Genomic DNA, 15,839 nt, shown 5'->3' on the forward strand with positions numbered 1-15,839 from the left:
TTAAAATAAAATTTAGAATTAAGAATATTTCCCCCGCATTGATTCCATCTTCAAGACGAGACAATACCCAACCTAACCTAACATAACCCAACAATGAAAGCCAGAATCTTAACGACTTAAGTGAAGCAGCCGTGCACAAAATTAAGCAACGCGCAACACTGGTGTATTGGAGAGACCTGCGGTTGAATTTGCCCTATCAAATCTCTAAAATAAAGTAGTAATCTTAACGACATTTGTGATGAAGTTGTGTAATAGCAATATTCGGACCTACAGTTGGCTTTGCACAAGCAGGCCTAAATAATCGATCTTTCCGGGGGGTTTATTTTAATTATTTCTGATGAACATATTACTAAAATCTCAAATGTTTCTATAGAGATACCTCAGTAAGTTAATAATTCATGGTTTGAAAAAATAAAATCTTGTGTTTACTTATAGTTTAACTTAAAGTTTGAGATGAACTTGCCCTGGGATAATTTTTTTTTATGATTGATTTATTATGGTGGGAAAGAAATTTTCAGTTGATCTCACGACATAGGGAATTACCAGATGTTGGACAACTGATTTTAAAACAAGTGCTTAGATTTATTATGGTACTAGAGAAAAAATAGGAACATGCACTGTATCGTCAGAGACCTCCGGGGTGGTGCTAAAATTCTCAGATTTAGTCCAGTGCAGTAGTAATGGGTTTGCCAGTGTAGGGGGCGGATAGAAAAAAACCCCTAACAAGATCAATAAGAAACAATTCAACTAGGTTGAGCAATGCTACTAAGTGACTTTTTAGGTAGGAAATACGCCGTTAAATATAGTTACGTAATTTTTCTAAGGATTAAGACGAATTATAATTATGAATAGCGAGGTAAATAACATTTTAACAGGACGAGTTTGGAATTTGCCTAAGTAAATTAAAATCTCGCAAGAAGATTTAAAAATAAAACTATTACCTCATAATTATTTCATACATCCTAGAATTAGGTTGGTAATTTGAAAAGAGGCTAAAAACTGGTAGGCCGACACGCCACTGGACTGGAAGGGTCAAGTTTCATCCTTTGAACAAAGAATTGGACAGTTTACTAGATAAGTAACAATTTATTGGTTTTGAAACGATTTAAATTAATGTGACGGGTTCTAGAGCTCATAATTGATGGGGTCTTTTAGTGCGTTTCTGTCCTTGAATACACAAAATTTCGAGAATTCAAAAGACATAAATTAGATATCGCATATGGCGAAAGGCGGGGTTGGTTTGGGAAGGGAGTCTGGATTTGAAAGCGCGGAGAGACGGTCGAGACAGTTAGCGTGGAAGAACGAGAGAAGGAAGTCGGGAGTGGTGGTTAAGGAGCGCGGGCGGATAGTCAGTTTTTGGATAGTCTAGATTGGGGAGAGCTAAGAAACGGTCGAGGGTGAAAAAGCGGTTCAAGATAGTCAGTTTTGAAAACGCTGGGAGACGGTCAAATAGAGTCAAGGGGGTCAGAGATTCAAGGTCTGGGAGACGGTCAGGAATAATCAGGATCGGTCAGCGTTTTAAAGATAGTCGAGCCAGTAAAAACTAGGAAGCGCGTCAACAAGAATTAATCGTCGGGACGCGAACACGGCTAAAGTCATTTAGTGTAGAAGGTGTGGTTTTATAACAGCATGAGTATTTTACTGCATGTGAGTGTGGTTGTTTCTTATAATTATTTGGATTGTTGACACTAATATGAATTGGTAAGTCTATTATAATCTAATTATTAACCCTTATTTCCCTAATGTAAACCAAATAATTCAATTATATTTTGAAGTAAGAGTATTTAACCTGAATACTTTAGGTAATTATGTTAAAATCTTCAACAGAAGAATTGAGTCCGGACCCTTTTAGCAAGAGGGGCCATAAATCACCTATTGTGTTAAGGCCGCCTGGGCACGTGGTTAGTTTTAACACTTTAGATTATCGAACAATGCGCATTATTTGGGTTATGAGTTAGACTATTTTTTTTTGCAATTTAAAATGATGTAATAACTCTCCCGTAATAATATTTAACGATTAGGTTACACGGAATTCATAGAATATATTTAATTAAATATAACTTATTCGACCATCACTCTCACTTAGCCATGTACAGCGAGTGCACCATTATTTCAACTATTAGAGCTACGTGCGTATATCTACTTACTCCTAATCCCTACTTCCAACTTCGTTTTACGAACTTTGTGAAGGCTACGGTGTATTGTATTTATTACAGGGGGTTCTCTGTCAGCATATAATTTTCATTCATATTCGTGGAATTAACACAGCAGATTGAAGCTAGCCGCCGAGAGAATGCATCTGTCTGGCATTCCTATTCTATCAAGTGAGATTTTCACTAACATAAGTTTGGCGGGGACGAAGTGTACGAATTTTCCGTAGGCTGTCCTATCTTATCAAAGCGACGAAAGCGAAGGAATCGAAATTGGTAATTGGCTTGCCTAATAGGAACTTTGGTGTAAGCAATGTCGATAACCCTGGGTACCAAGATAACGTCTATTTCAGTAGAGCAGCGCCGGCCTTTTCCCGTGCTCTTGGTGTGGTTGAGTTATTCCCGTAAAAGCATCGGTTTCTGTCGAAGGTGTTGGAGGACCAGCCTAAGATAGTTACCCTGGATAGACCCCTGTTTCGAGTATTTTCAGCTGGTGAGAGGACGCTTTCACGGAGTTCCAATCGAAGGGAACGAAGATTGCTAATGGGCTTTCCTACTTGAGTGAGCTTGGTAGACGAAGGAACAAAGCGGATAAGGGCTATGCTATTCTTGTCTGGCGTATGGGGAGGATTTTCTCGCTGACAGAACGAAGGGATCGTGACGAATATGAAGTTGTTTCGGCGATTTCTGACGTCCTTCCTGTCAAATTCAATAAATACTTACCCCACTATAGAAGGAGAAGTCATCCAGAATTAGGTTGGGAATTTACTCTGGCTGAAACCGTTTAAGCTGACGGAGATCGGATGATTTCAGATTCACGACCTGATAATTCCAGTATCCCTGATCCTTAGCGCCGGAAGTCGAGGATATCATTTTCTACCATTCTTTGATATTTGAAGCGAACGGAGGGTAACAAACGATAGAGCGAATGACCATGACTTTGAAGTGGGGTAAAATCTCCCGTCGCGGAAACATTCATTATGTCGGATGGACGCCCTCATTCAAATTAAATATTGATATGACTATTTTGAGTGTGGACGAAAGACTTGAAGTATGTTCTGTATTGCACATATGGTTAACATGTGTCATTACCACTACTGGAACGAAAATCTGTATAGACTGGAGCCAGGAGCTATTTGGAGTAACGTGACTGCAGAGGCGAAGGCGAACAAACTGAAGCTGAATTCATCATTATTCTTACGAGCGTAAACCAGAGGGGTGTTCACGGGACTTCCGAACCCCTGACGTTGCTGATGCAAACCACTTCAGTATATGTTTATGTTTGAGGTTAGTAGAGTGGACTCCTAACTTTCGGCATACTGGCGAAGCTTAACTCATCATTGATTTGGGGGAGGTTGACGCGACCTAAACCTCGCGCTACCCACGTGACCCAAATGGTTCCTGACATCAGGCTATCATGCCACCGGACCGGAGCAGCTCCTTGTACCTAACGGTATAAGATGAATCTTCCTCAATCATCATCATCATCAACATCATCATTTACCAACAAGGACCCACATCCCACCTTCATCACCCTCCGGCAGGAGGCAAATCATGTCATTATTTCATCTGTCGCTGAGCGATATTCAATTAATTTCTGGAGGTGTTGGAATTGGACCATCAATTTGGCTGCTCTCGAGCTGGTCACGTTGATGGATGGGATTTGGACGGAGACCAATCGAAAGCAACACATGTTTTGTCTCTAGCTATTCCCAAAAATACCTACTCATAGAAATAACTCACAAAACTAACAATCCATAGTCAAATCATTAACCTAGAATCTTGTGCATCTTGAATTCAACTGTCTATAGAGAATTTCATGTACCTAATTGTATTAAATTGTCTCATTATATTAGCACATTATCGACTGCAGCAACCTGAAACGTTTGGGCGAGCAAACAAGGTAGGAAAAGGTAGTTAAAATCAGGGTAGCCGGTCATTCTCTTATTTCAAACCATACAGAATGTAACACGCCTCATCTAAAAAGAACCAAAGTTACCACAACCAATTAAAAGGATCCTTCAATGAATTAATCCCTGTCGAAACAAAAAATTGACACAACGTGACATATTAATTCGTTAAGATTGAAGGGTTGATGAACCGCGAGAAGTTGCAAAATCAGACGGAAGAAATTATATTAATTCGATTTTGATATAAAAAAACCAAGGCGGAACTTAAAAACATTACAAGTTCAAAAACGTTTTATTTCATTTTAAAAATGTTTCACAAAAAATATATTAATGGTAAGGTCGTGTTTTATTCATCTCAAATATAAATAACTTAAATCCGTAGGGATCCATCTAGAAACATTTGAGATTTTCGTAATATCTTCAGAAATCAGAAATAATGTGAGCGTCGAGCAAACCCCCGTTATTAGTCTTATGTCTCCTTAAGCGCTTGTTATATGATAGCGAAATTTCGCAAACTGTCAAAATGTCTTCATTTTTTTGTCACTAGAGGGCGGTAGTTGTACATTAATGAACATGTTAAAATATAACATCACATGTGCGTTTGTCGCAAAGCAATGATCGTATAATATGAATGTGAAATATTAAGTAAAACAAACAACTTAGTAAAAAGGTATGACTTATTTGCATAACCTACTATTTCGGTAAAGCATTTAATTTGACATTTTTTATAAATGTTTCATCATTCACTTGCTGTTGTCATTAGTGTTGAGGAACATTTCCGATACATATAGTTTGTTTTACACGGTGTTCGGAAACTCGTGGTATAAACGGTAAAACCCTTTATAGGTCATAAGCTAAAAACGGATGGTTTTGAGACCTGCAACATTAAGGTTTATATTTCTTTATGTTTCCAAGTTATAAGCCCTTGGGTTGTAATCATTCTGAGGTAACGCACAGAGGTGTAATCGAACCAACCGCCCGAAGTTCGCACATGTTGAGTAAATTTACGAAAATCGCGTCCTGGTCAGTTTCTCTATAACATTATCAAAGCAGTCATTCCCCTGTAACGCAAATAAATAAAAGTACATTTTCCTTACCAACCTGTCGTTTTGTAATGAAAACAATAATTTTATATCATTTTTTTTAAATGGACACCGGTCAGAAAAAAACCCGCTGGAAAATCGAAAATTTCAAAAAAGCTAAGAAAAAAAAAGTTTTTTTCTGTTCATCAAAATGAATATAGAATACATAAATAAAACCATTAAGGGCGTATCGTTTAAAAAAAGTTGTCCTATAAATGGATAACTTGTGAATAACCTTTCATTTATTGACAATTTTGGGTTATGACTTTTTTTATTTGAGCTTTCGTTTTAGAGAAAATCGAAGGTGGATTTATTTGGTGAATTTCTTAATTTTATATTTGATAGAATATCTATACATATTAATAACATCATTAATAAATTGACCTCGAGAAATAAAAGAAATTTTATTTTTTTATTTATATATTTGTTAAATTATACTGTGTTATTTAGTACAACTAAACAATAATCTTTTTTCATTTATTCGTTACTTGAAGCATACCTTGTTTGGAGTATTTTTTCCGGCTGCTATGGATAAATCATGTGTTGATCTACAAAGAGAAAAATAATATAATTATTTGAAACTGTACAACACAACACATAGATAGAATATCTTTGATTTGAAAATGTGTGAATGGTTACGTGTTTATACGCGGAAAGGTGATATGAACTAAAAATGATCCGGCGTGAGATGGTAATTTTTGGTTCAATTACCAAACGTGCCCTATGAAAAAACGTCCAATCTCCCACTTAGTCAGAGCGCGTAAAGACAATGAATTCTCTCACACACACTTGCATAAAGATGCCGCCAGTAAACAACATGACGTTAGTGCTAACCGTTAGGAAAAGGAACGCATTTAACGCATATAGAATGTTGGATTTTACACGTTTCAAAGAATTTGACACTTGAAAATATACAATACGTCAAATTTATATGAAAAAAGAGAATTTGTGAGTACTTACTGTTTTCGTAGCTTCATAAGATTATTGCAATTCTTTAAGTGAGTCGGTATTCTACTTTTAGACCCATTAATGAAACATTTTGATGGCATTTTCGAAATATATACGCCGTAAAACAGGGAGCCTATAGCTCCACCGCCATCACCGGGGGCTTCCATCCCGGAATAAGTAAAAAACTGTGAAATGCGTTGAAAATTTGGTGCAAGATGAAGTATTTATTTAATTGTTAATATCCACAGATAGCATAACGATAATAAGAGGCCGTACTTCTACAGATGTGTGTATTATATACATATTTTAAATTAAAAATATAGTGTAAAGCCGTTATTGACGCCATAATCATACATCCAAGTTTTAAAAGTGGGTTGTATGGTGTATCAATGTTTTTATTTTTTATAGTCGAATGCCTACAACAACTACAAAAAAAAATAGGCAGACTGAAAAATAATAGTCCATTAATTGGTATAAAAAAATATGAAGTCTGAGAATGACATACGAAAGGTAGTATTAAGCCGTTTTAGGGAGCTGTTTTCCAGCAAATCACCATTATGCCCTATAACCCACTCTTAAGAGAAAGAGCGCAGGTGGGATGTAAATGTGTTAAAAATGTACCATTAAATATTTTGTTGGGTGGCGTCTCTCGAAAAGAATTAGAGTGTATGCCGAATCTAGGTGAATATTTTTTAATTCTACGAGTATCATATTTTACATCATACTCATTAGTAGTACGTAACCATTAGTAAAATTTACAAGTGCCTGCTAGTAGTCGTAAATATTCAGTTCAATGCTTTAAGCGGGTACGGATTTATCAAAATAAATTATTTTCTATGAAAAGGTCTGTATTATAATTCTGCTTTTATTTTAATTCAAATTTTATTAATACCTCATCAAGAATCTTTTCAGTAATGTTTGGCACGCGTTTAAAATCTTGGATCTCTTAAATATGCAGAGAAAGTCACGCAAACTCCTAATTATTAAGTATCATTAGAAATTTTAAACATAACTTGATGATTTCATTTGCCTCGGGGTTGCAAGACTTATGCGATGTGCGCGAATAACATGAAAACTTGAAAAATTATAATCTCTGACAAATAGCAAATTTGTTTATTGTTTTTTTTACATTGTGTCTCTTTTACGTCAGAATTTTTAACCTCACTAGGGTAAGCCTGTGTTGAAATGTGCCAATACTCTATCCTAGCAAATAAAATATTTTTGATTACCTAAAACAGGATTACACCGTGAAAAAATAATTATAAAAATTTGGAGGTTATTTCAGCAAATCTGTTTTAGTTCTATTTAGCAATACGTGTTCAAGTTAAAGTTATAAAATATAGTTAGACATACACACCTCACAAGAGCGATCCTGTGTGTTCAGTGTATGACAGGGGAGCTATGTCGCCACCCGGTTGGGTAACATTGTAAGGCGGGTTAAGGTAAGGGTTGTAGGAATTCTTTTATCAATGTGGGTCTTGAAGAGGCCCTGATTATGTGAAGCAGAAAAAACAGAATTTCGAATTTGTTTTGAATTATCGAATATAAAAATTGCATTAATATGTGTGATGTTTGTATGAATGTGTGTAAGTGCAAGCGAGATAGCATGCTTGCGAGATGGTATAAAAGGCGATGCATACTAGGATTGTCCCTCTTTTGTTAATAGCAGTTCCCCAATAAATATCAGTACAAGATCACGTATCATTATTGTGTACGACCTTCACCCGTTACAATAATACTAATAATATTGGCATACATTATAATACGTAATTTCAATATATTTTTATACAATAATATCATTAATTATATAGACATGTTTTCGTAAAATTTCTCATAACAATGTAAGTATTTTATTATCTTTTAAATCATCAAAGACATATTAAATAGCCGCTTTGATATTTTTTAATGTATGAGCAAAAACGCAGTAAGGTCGTATGTGGGTTATCTAGTTTTTTTTTTAAATTTTTTTTCGATTCCTGTAATTTATCAATTTAAAACCAAAATTATTTATAAATTTACCTTTCCTCTCTCCATAATTTGAAATGATGGCCTACAACACCTTGGAGGGTGAAAGCCAGAAACAATAAAAAATAAAGAATATGATTTCGCATAAAACCAAGAGAAATGAGATAAAATAAAGACGCACAACTCATGCCGCTAGGAGGCACTAGTGTAGCACGTTGCCATCAGAATGTATGGGAAACGTAAGAAGTGGGAGGTATCATATTGTCGGGTGTAATGTGTGCATGAAATAGCATACGTGCAAGGGACATATTTATCATCTCTCAAGCATTTCATCTTGCTTCCACACATGCACTCATTATTACGGTATTTGCGAAATGATAGAAACTGTCTCCGCAGCAAAGTTGATGTTGGAAAAATATACTGACCTTTAGGCAATATTTATTAATTTATGAATGGGGAGGGAAAAAAATTGTTTATTTAGACGCTCAAGCATGATCTTGAAATAAAATGTTTCTAAATATTTAAAAAAATGTCAGTAAGTATTTACTTTAGTTACTTCAGGTATTTTGAGGTAACGCAATCCAAAAAGTTCGAAACGGAAACCTTTGAGCTTTTTGATGTGGTTACCTCACAAAAATCCTGCCTTAGCTAGTAAGACCATGATAATATCTTCGATTTGATAATACCGTAAGCTTGTGTATAAACGAAATAAGATGTAGAGGAGGAATGTTGAAAGGAGGAAGTTCTTAATGGTGGTCTTTCACTAGGGTGATTCTAAGAATATTTACCATTCTGTCTTGTAACCGACATTTTTTTTTATATTTCAAGAAGTGGCGACGATCACGAAAAATCATTCTGAAGATGAAAATCGAAGAATAAAAATCCATTTCATTAATTGGCGCCCAAGAAAAATTCAGAGGGTTCAAGTTAGAGGTAAAAATTCAAGGCTCTACTGCGGAACTGCACTCATACCATCCACCTAGATAACGAATTATCGAAGTGCGGTGTTTTCTCTGTTACATCTTCCAAAAATCTTCCCCTGAATTATCAATTATAAATGCTATCCCCATTTTCAGTCTTAAGACGTAACACTATTGTTGTTTCACTTTAAATCTTCCTACGGCGTCCCAGACTTTGCCTTCCATTAGTCTTCCCGTCTCTAGCAAACTTCTCAAGTACATGAAAGATTCATGGTTCACAACTGTACGTCTAAGTGTATAAATACATAGGTAATAGAGAGTTTTAGAATTAACTCCTTTCAACTCCCAAATAAGCCTTAGCTTTAGGATGGATGTCACAACACTGTTGATGATACTAAATTAATACCAGAAATTTTGCCTAAAATAGGATTCAATGTCGTGGATAGTTTCGCGTGAGGCCGTTAACTCTTCCCAGGTGCAGAACTGAATTACCTATGCTGATGCCCCCGGGAAGACTTACTGGGTTAATAAACTGCCTCATAGGATATGTAGATATTTTCCACAACGAATTTAAGCACAAAGTATTATATTTAACCATTTGTACCTTTTTTTATTTATTTATATTTCTTGTTAGAGCAATCCCGATGAGTTAAAAAAAACTCATTGTAGGACGAGAAGAACTTACAATATATAGATGGGAGTTAATAGGTACTATTTAAAATTGGTATTTTGATATAAAAATTGTTAGTTTAAAATTTTTTTTAAATTCATAAGTATAAGTTTCTCATAGGAAACAGTAAAGAAATAGAAAAATGTCATAACTATAAGTTTCACATAAAAAACTGTACACAAATAGGAAAATGGAGTTTAAGAAGAACAAACGAGAAGAAACAAAAAATTAAATAGATATGGATATACATATAAGCATGGATCAAGGTAGGAATTTAAAATAATTGGTAAAAATAGGTTGTGCTCGATAGAAAATAAAGGGTATAGAAAAGGAGAGAGAAAGAAACAAAACAAAGTTCCACACGACAAGAATTACGTATTTTCGTTTTTATATGTTTTCTTACGTGCAACCTTTTATATTTATTATGACAACATTTTTTTGTTATTTTCTTTATCGCTTTTTCAATGTACTATTTCACACTGTTTTTGCAAATAAATAAATAATATCAGAGACATATACATCCATAGGGATTGCAAAAGCTGCGCATGCTTCAATAAAAGAAGATGAAAAGTACTGACGAATTCACGAAAGTTCATTCATCATTACCACAACCAAAATCCTGCATAATATCATTTCATGCATAGTTTATCAAATGGAGGCAGTAACGTAATGTTTTACTCGGATTCAAACGCAAAGTTAGCTAAACAGTAAAGTTGTAGTAATTTATACAAAGGAAAACTTTGATTCCTGCTGGTGGTGAATCATTGTTCACAATATTAGCATGAATAAATCATGTCATCAAATTACCAACTGGTTCACCTTCTGGCGATAATTAATGTTTTGAAGTGAATGTGAAAAAATATACAATAAAACTCTCTTCAATTCAACGATACGATACCCCATAGCGGTGTTTCTCTGCGTATGCTGTTAGTTACTACGGTGCGGTGTACTCAGCCGTAATAAATTTCAGGGTTTCCTTTATTACAAGTAACACTACACCACTGTTTTTAAAGGATTCCGTACGAAGATCTGTTTACTTCAAAAACAAACTGAATCGGCCGAGCCGAGGAAAGTGTTTTCAAATTTTTTAAACCTTTTTCATCTTTCACAGGTGACATCTATGCAACGTTGGGTCAAAATTTCAAAGCAATCTGTGATTTTTTTAAATTTTAAACAAAGAACATTAACATTTTTATCTAGTTCGATTCCCACCGCGACCGTTAGTTTTTTTTGTTCTGTTTCATTCTTCGTTTAGATTTTTTAATATTTTCTTCTTATTTAATGATATATTGATGGGTTTAACCTTTAAAAGTTAAAAGAAAAATTATTCCACTAAAAATTAAATAAAATTATTCATTATTATTGAGCAGTGTTGCACAAAATATACACAAATTTTAAAGATTTTAGGTTCACACTAGTTTTTGTTGAGATGTAAGTGGTTTCAAAAAAGTACGTATTACGCCACTTACACCAGTCTCTAATTTAACGTCGCCGTCGTTGATTCTCACATTGTTAAATTCGACCTTAGGTCCGTCCAATACGCCGGAACCGCATTTTTTTGCACGCCTTCCCCAATATCATTTTTAATATTCCGACTTTATTTTAGAGTATGGTTTCCTCTTTATAATAAGGTTCTTAAGTATTTTTATACCCCCATACGATGAAATTGACAGTGAAAAACATTTCCGTAATCTTGATTTCGGAATTTGATAGTACGAATATCGGAAATAAGTTTTAGGGGGTTGTGTCTATTGGTTTGATGATAATAATGGTAGAATTGTTTTTGACTTCAAACTTGGTAGCACACTTATCACAAATCAATAAATAATATCAGAAAATTATTAAAAGCTAAAAAATAAAATGAAATACCAATTTCATGCTTATTATGAACATATTGACTTAGACTTTTTTTAATAAATCAACAGTCATCTCTGTATTTATACTTGTATCAGTTGTGCAATGCCACAGATTCATGTCCTTGTTCTTGTTTTTGATTGCACATTATTTATATACTTTTATGAAACTCTTTCTTTCTAAAACATTAAGAGGTATCATATTTAATTTAAAACTTGACTGAAAATGTCACATTTTTGGAATTTTTTTGTTTTCATTTCATTTAATAATAACTTCATTTTATATATTTTATCAAATAAAATGTAGACTTATTATGCTATAAATAATAAAATACCTTCTCTCAAGCTTTACCTTTTGGAATTTTTTGCTACGTACTACACTATATATTAATTTGTATAGTTGTTCAAACTTAACTCTTTTCATCGGTTAGGTTTTTTATCCAACCCGTGTTTCACCTGCTACCTACATATAGAGACGTCAAATTTCAATGTTCATATACCAAAGAAGGATATTTTTTATCGCTGGTTATTTCAGAAGCTATACGCAATAAAAAGAAAAAAGGTCAACTGTGGAAAAACTGGAGTTTTTATGGAAGGCAATAAAAAACTAAACAAAAAAGGTACATTTTTTACCCATTTTCTCCCGAAAGAGTAATACACTACGATGGCGTTTTCAAGATTTGTAATTTTACCATGTAGTGATTCAAGTACGAATAAAGTTTTCATGTGTTTTCCCACTTCGTCATTTCGGACGTTTCTGTCTGTCTGTTTGTGCGCTTAGTTCATCTAAATTACGCACCAGATTTCGATAAGGTTTTCACTTTCATTTAGAGAATTTTTTCCGGAATGTTTATGTATTTTAAGCATGCATATTATATTTATAATTATGTAGAGACACTCGATGTTTTGTAATCATGGAGTAAAAAAAAAAATTTATGCCGTTTACATTGCTAACGCTGGCTAAACCTTATGAGATACATCAAAATAATAATAATAACAATAATCAATAATTAATAACATTACATTATTTTGTTTGTAAAATAGATGTGTAATAAATGTAAAAATAGATGAAGAAAAATAAATTAGCAATTAAGGGCAACTATTTAGGGCGTGGTCTTGTGTATCTGTATTTTTTCCGTATTGGAATGCAATCAATTCCGTCTTCTTTGGGTTGTACATCATACTGTGCTATTTTCCATAGTCTTCACAAATATTTAGCAGTAATCTTAATCCCTTGATCGACGGAGTTAAGAGAATCGTGTCGTCCGCGTAGTTTATATGGTTATTGTATATCTTAAAAAGATCTACAGTAATGTCAGCTATGGTATATATCTATCTCCTTCGGATAACTCCTGGCAACGCCGGGTACACGTCAGCTAGTATAAAATAATGTAATTTTCACAAAAGCATTTCTAGGATGGTTTAATGTTTATGTTGAATCGGACAGGAGATATTTTGTGTTCTAGTTTATATTATTATTTTTTTTTATGTGACACCTCATAAGAGTGTCTGCCTGTGCAGTGTACAGACAGGGGAACTATGTCACCACCTGGTTGGGCGGCGTTGTGAGGCAAAATAAGGTAGGGGCTGTAGGAAGGGATTTGTTAATGCGGGCCTTGAAGAGGCTCGGATTATAGGACGGAGGAAAAACAGATGCCGGTAGCTCGTTCCACATACGAGCCGACTTACACAAAAACGAGTCGTAAAAACGGCCCGTTCTCATGAAACCAACGTCAACCGTGAACGGGTGTTCAGTTGCTGCTAGTTCCTTGGAGCAGGTTCCATTGAAATACCTGTAGAACAGACACAGCATGCCTACATTGCGTCTATGCATTAGAGAAGGCAGTCGGTCTGTTAACACTGGATTGTCAATCAGACGGATCGCTCTCCTTTGCACAGATTCAATCAGGTTTAAGAAGAATGTTGGTTTAATAAGAAGAATGATTTTATTTTTATTACATATCGTGTAGGTAGGTCTACTTAAATTTTACTACCATTCAGTAACATAAATAATACATGAAATATTTTTTTTTTGTTCATTAACCTCACACAGAAGGCTCTGAGAAGAATATTTTCCTCCATGGTTTATGTAATCTTTAGAGATTCTGTGTAAAGGGTCTTTTAAGAAAGAAAGGAGTTAAAGTTCTGGGAAGCAAAAAGGTCTATAGGGTGGGTAGGAATCTGGTTTGTCAATGTGTCCAGATGTGATTGACGTATGAATCCATTCCTCCCACTGTGACGCAGTTCAGATAGGGAGGAGAGGAACGCGAGATCTCCCTCAACCAGTCTCTCCTGCTTCGGACTGCCACGCATGTGTCAGGCAGATTCGTCTGCCGCCAAGAAACGGAAAAGCCTCACCCCATGAACTCGGGCATCCCTGCTTAGTCACCAAACATGGGGAACCTCTTGGGGTGACACCGCACAACTGCTCCAAATTGCCCCGATTTTTTTATTTATTTTTTATTTAATATCAAAAATAATATACAAAAATCAAAAAGTCCCAATAAACTACTTTAAAGTAGTTTGTCATTGGGTGCTTTTAACTTAAACAGATTATATCAAATGTATACATTCATATCATGAGAGGTGTAATACAATAAAAATAAAAACAAAAAACAATTAAAGCGTTTGCAGTTAGAAATAGTTTGTATTAGAGTCTAGTACAAACTATTTCTTTCAGCTAGCCAATTTTTCAACAAAAAATTTCTTTTTATATTTGTACATTTTTTGATTTCTGCAGGTAACATATTTAAACAATTTGGTATCATGTAGTCTAGCGTTCTTTTTCCATATTTGTTTACATGCTTTGGTACGATTAGTCCTTCATTTAATGTAAATCGAGTATTGTAAGTGTGTTCCAGTCTATTTATGTACATAGGGCTATTTATGTGCTGAAAAATTATTTTATACCACATAATTGCTCTTACCGAGAGGATTTTCAGATTTTGATAAAGGTGTGGAACATTATGCCTTTGTTCATATAAACTTTTATGAGCTAATAATTTAACAAGAGAATTTTGAACTGATTGAACATGATTTATATTTGTTTTAGAGGAAAAATCCCCAAGCTGTAATTCCATACCTTATGATAGATTCAGCTAGTGATAAATAAATTATTCGAAGTGTGCATATTGGAACATAAAATTTTAATTTATATAATCTACTAATAATAGATCTCAGTCGTTCACAGACTTTATTTATCTGTAAATCCCATTTGAAAAAACAATCAATAATAACACCTAAATAAACATATTTTTTAACCAGTTCAATATTTTCACATGTACACAACGCAGGGATACCAACATGTAGGCAATCTGAATTGTGTGTTTTAATTTCGGGTATAATAGTATTTACCTTGGCATTGGGTGATCTAATGTGTATCAATTTAGTTTTTTTTGCATTTATGATTAGGCCAGAGTCGTGAGACCATTTTAAAAGTTCAATGTAATCTTTTTGTAAAAGTTCAATACATAATTGCAAATCACTGCAAGAAAACACCAATGCAGTATCATCCGCGTACACAAAGTGTTTTACATGTTTAAAAATAAATTTAATAAAAGATACATAAATTATATATAAAATAGGACCTAATATGGAACCTTGAGGAACACCTGCTAAGATTTTTCTTTTTTTACTTAAAGTGTTCAAAAGCTTTATTTGCATGCACCTGTTGTTCAAATAATTTTCAAATAGCTTTAGAAGTTTCCCTCTTATTCCTATGATTTCTAGTATTTTCAACAATTTTTTATGGTTAATAGTGTCAAATGCCTTGGAATAATCTATAAATAAGACTAATACATGATGTTTATTATTTAAATTATTATTTATCAAGCTGGCAAACTTTTGAAGTAGCACTTCAGTGCCCTTTTTTTTGGAATCCATATTGGTTAGTATCAATAATAGAAAAATCTTCCAAAAATTTTATTAATTTAATTTGAATGTATTTTTCAAGGATTTTTTCGAGTGATGGCAAAATACTGATTGGTCTATAATTACCCAAAATGGTGTGATCACCTCCTTTATAAATGGGTCTGATAATACTACATTTTAAATCATCTGGAATTTTTGCTTCAAATAAGATTCTGTTTACAAAATGGGTTATAATTGGACCTAATGTTAATATATGTTTTTTAATATCGCTCATTCTGATATTATCGATTCCAGGTGAAGAGCTTTTAAGTTGCTTCACAATGTTTTCTATATCAGCAATTTTAGCCCTAGGTAGGTACATGCTTTGAGGCATCTCCTCTGGTTCAAACCCAGTTGTCCTGTGATTACATTTATGTAACATATTGCAAACATTGTCAGAGAAATAATCAACAAAGTCATTTGTTACGCTTT

The sequence above is a fragment of the Hesperophylax consimilis genome, chromosome 5 (genome assembly GCF_061612785.1).
Source record: "Hesperophylax consimilis isolate HC1 chromosome 5, BYU_Hcon_1.0, whole genome shotgun sequence".
Taxonomy (NCBI): Eukaryota; Metazoa; Arthropoda; class Insecta; order Trichoptera; family Limnephilidae; genus Hesperophylax; species Hesperophylax consimilis.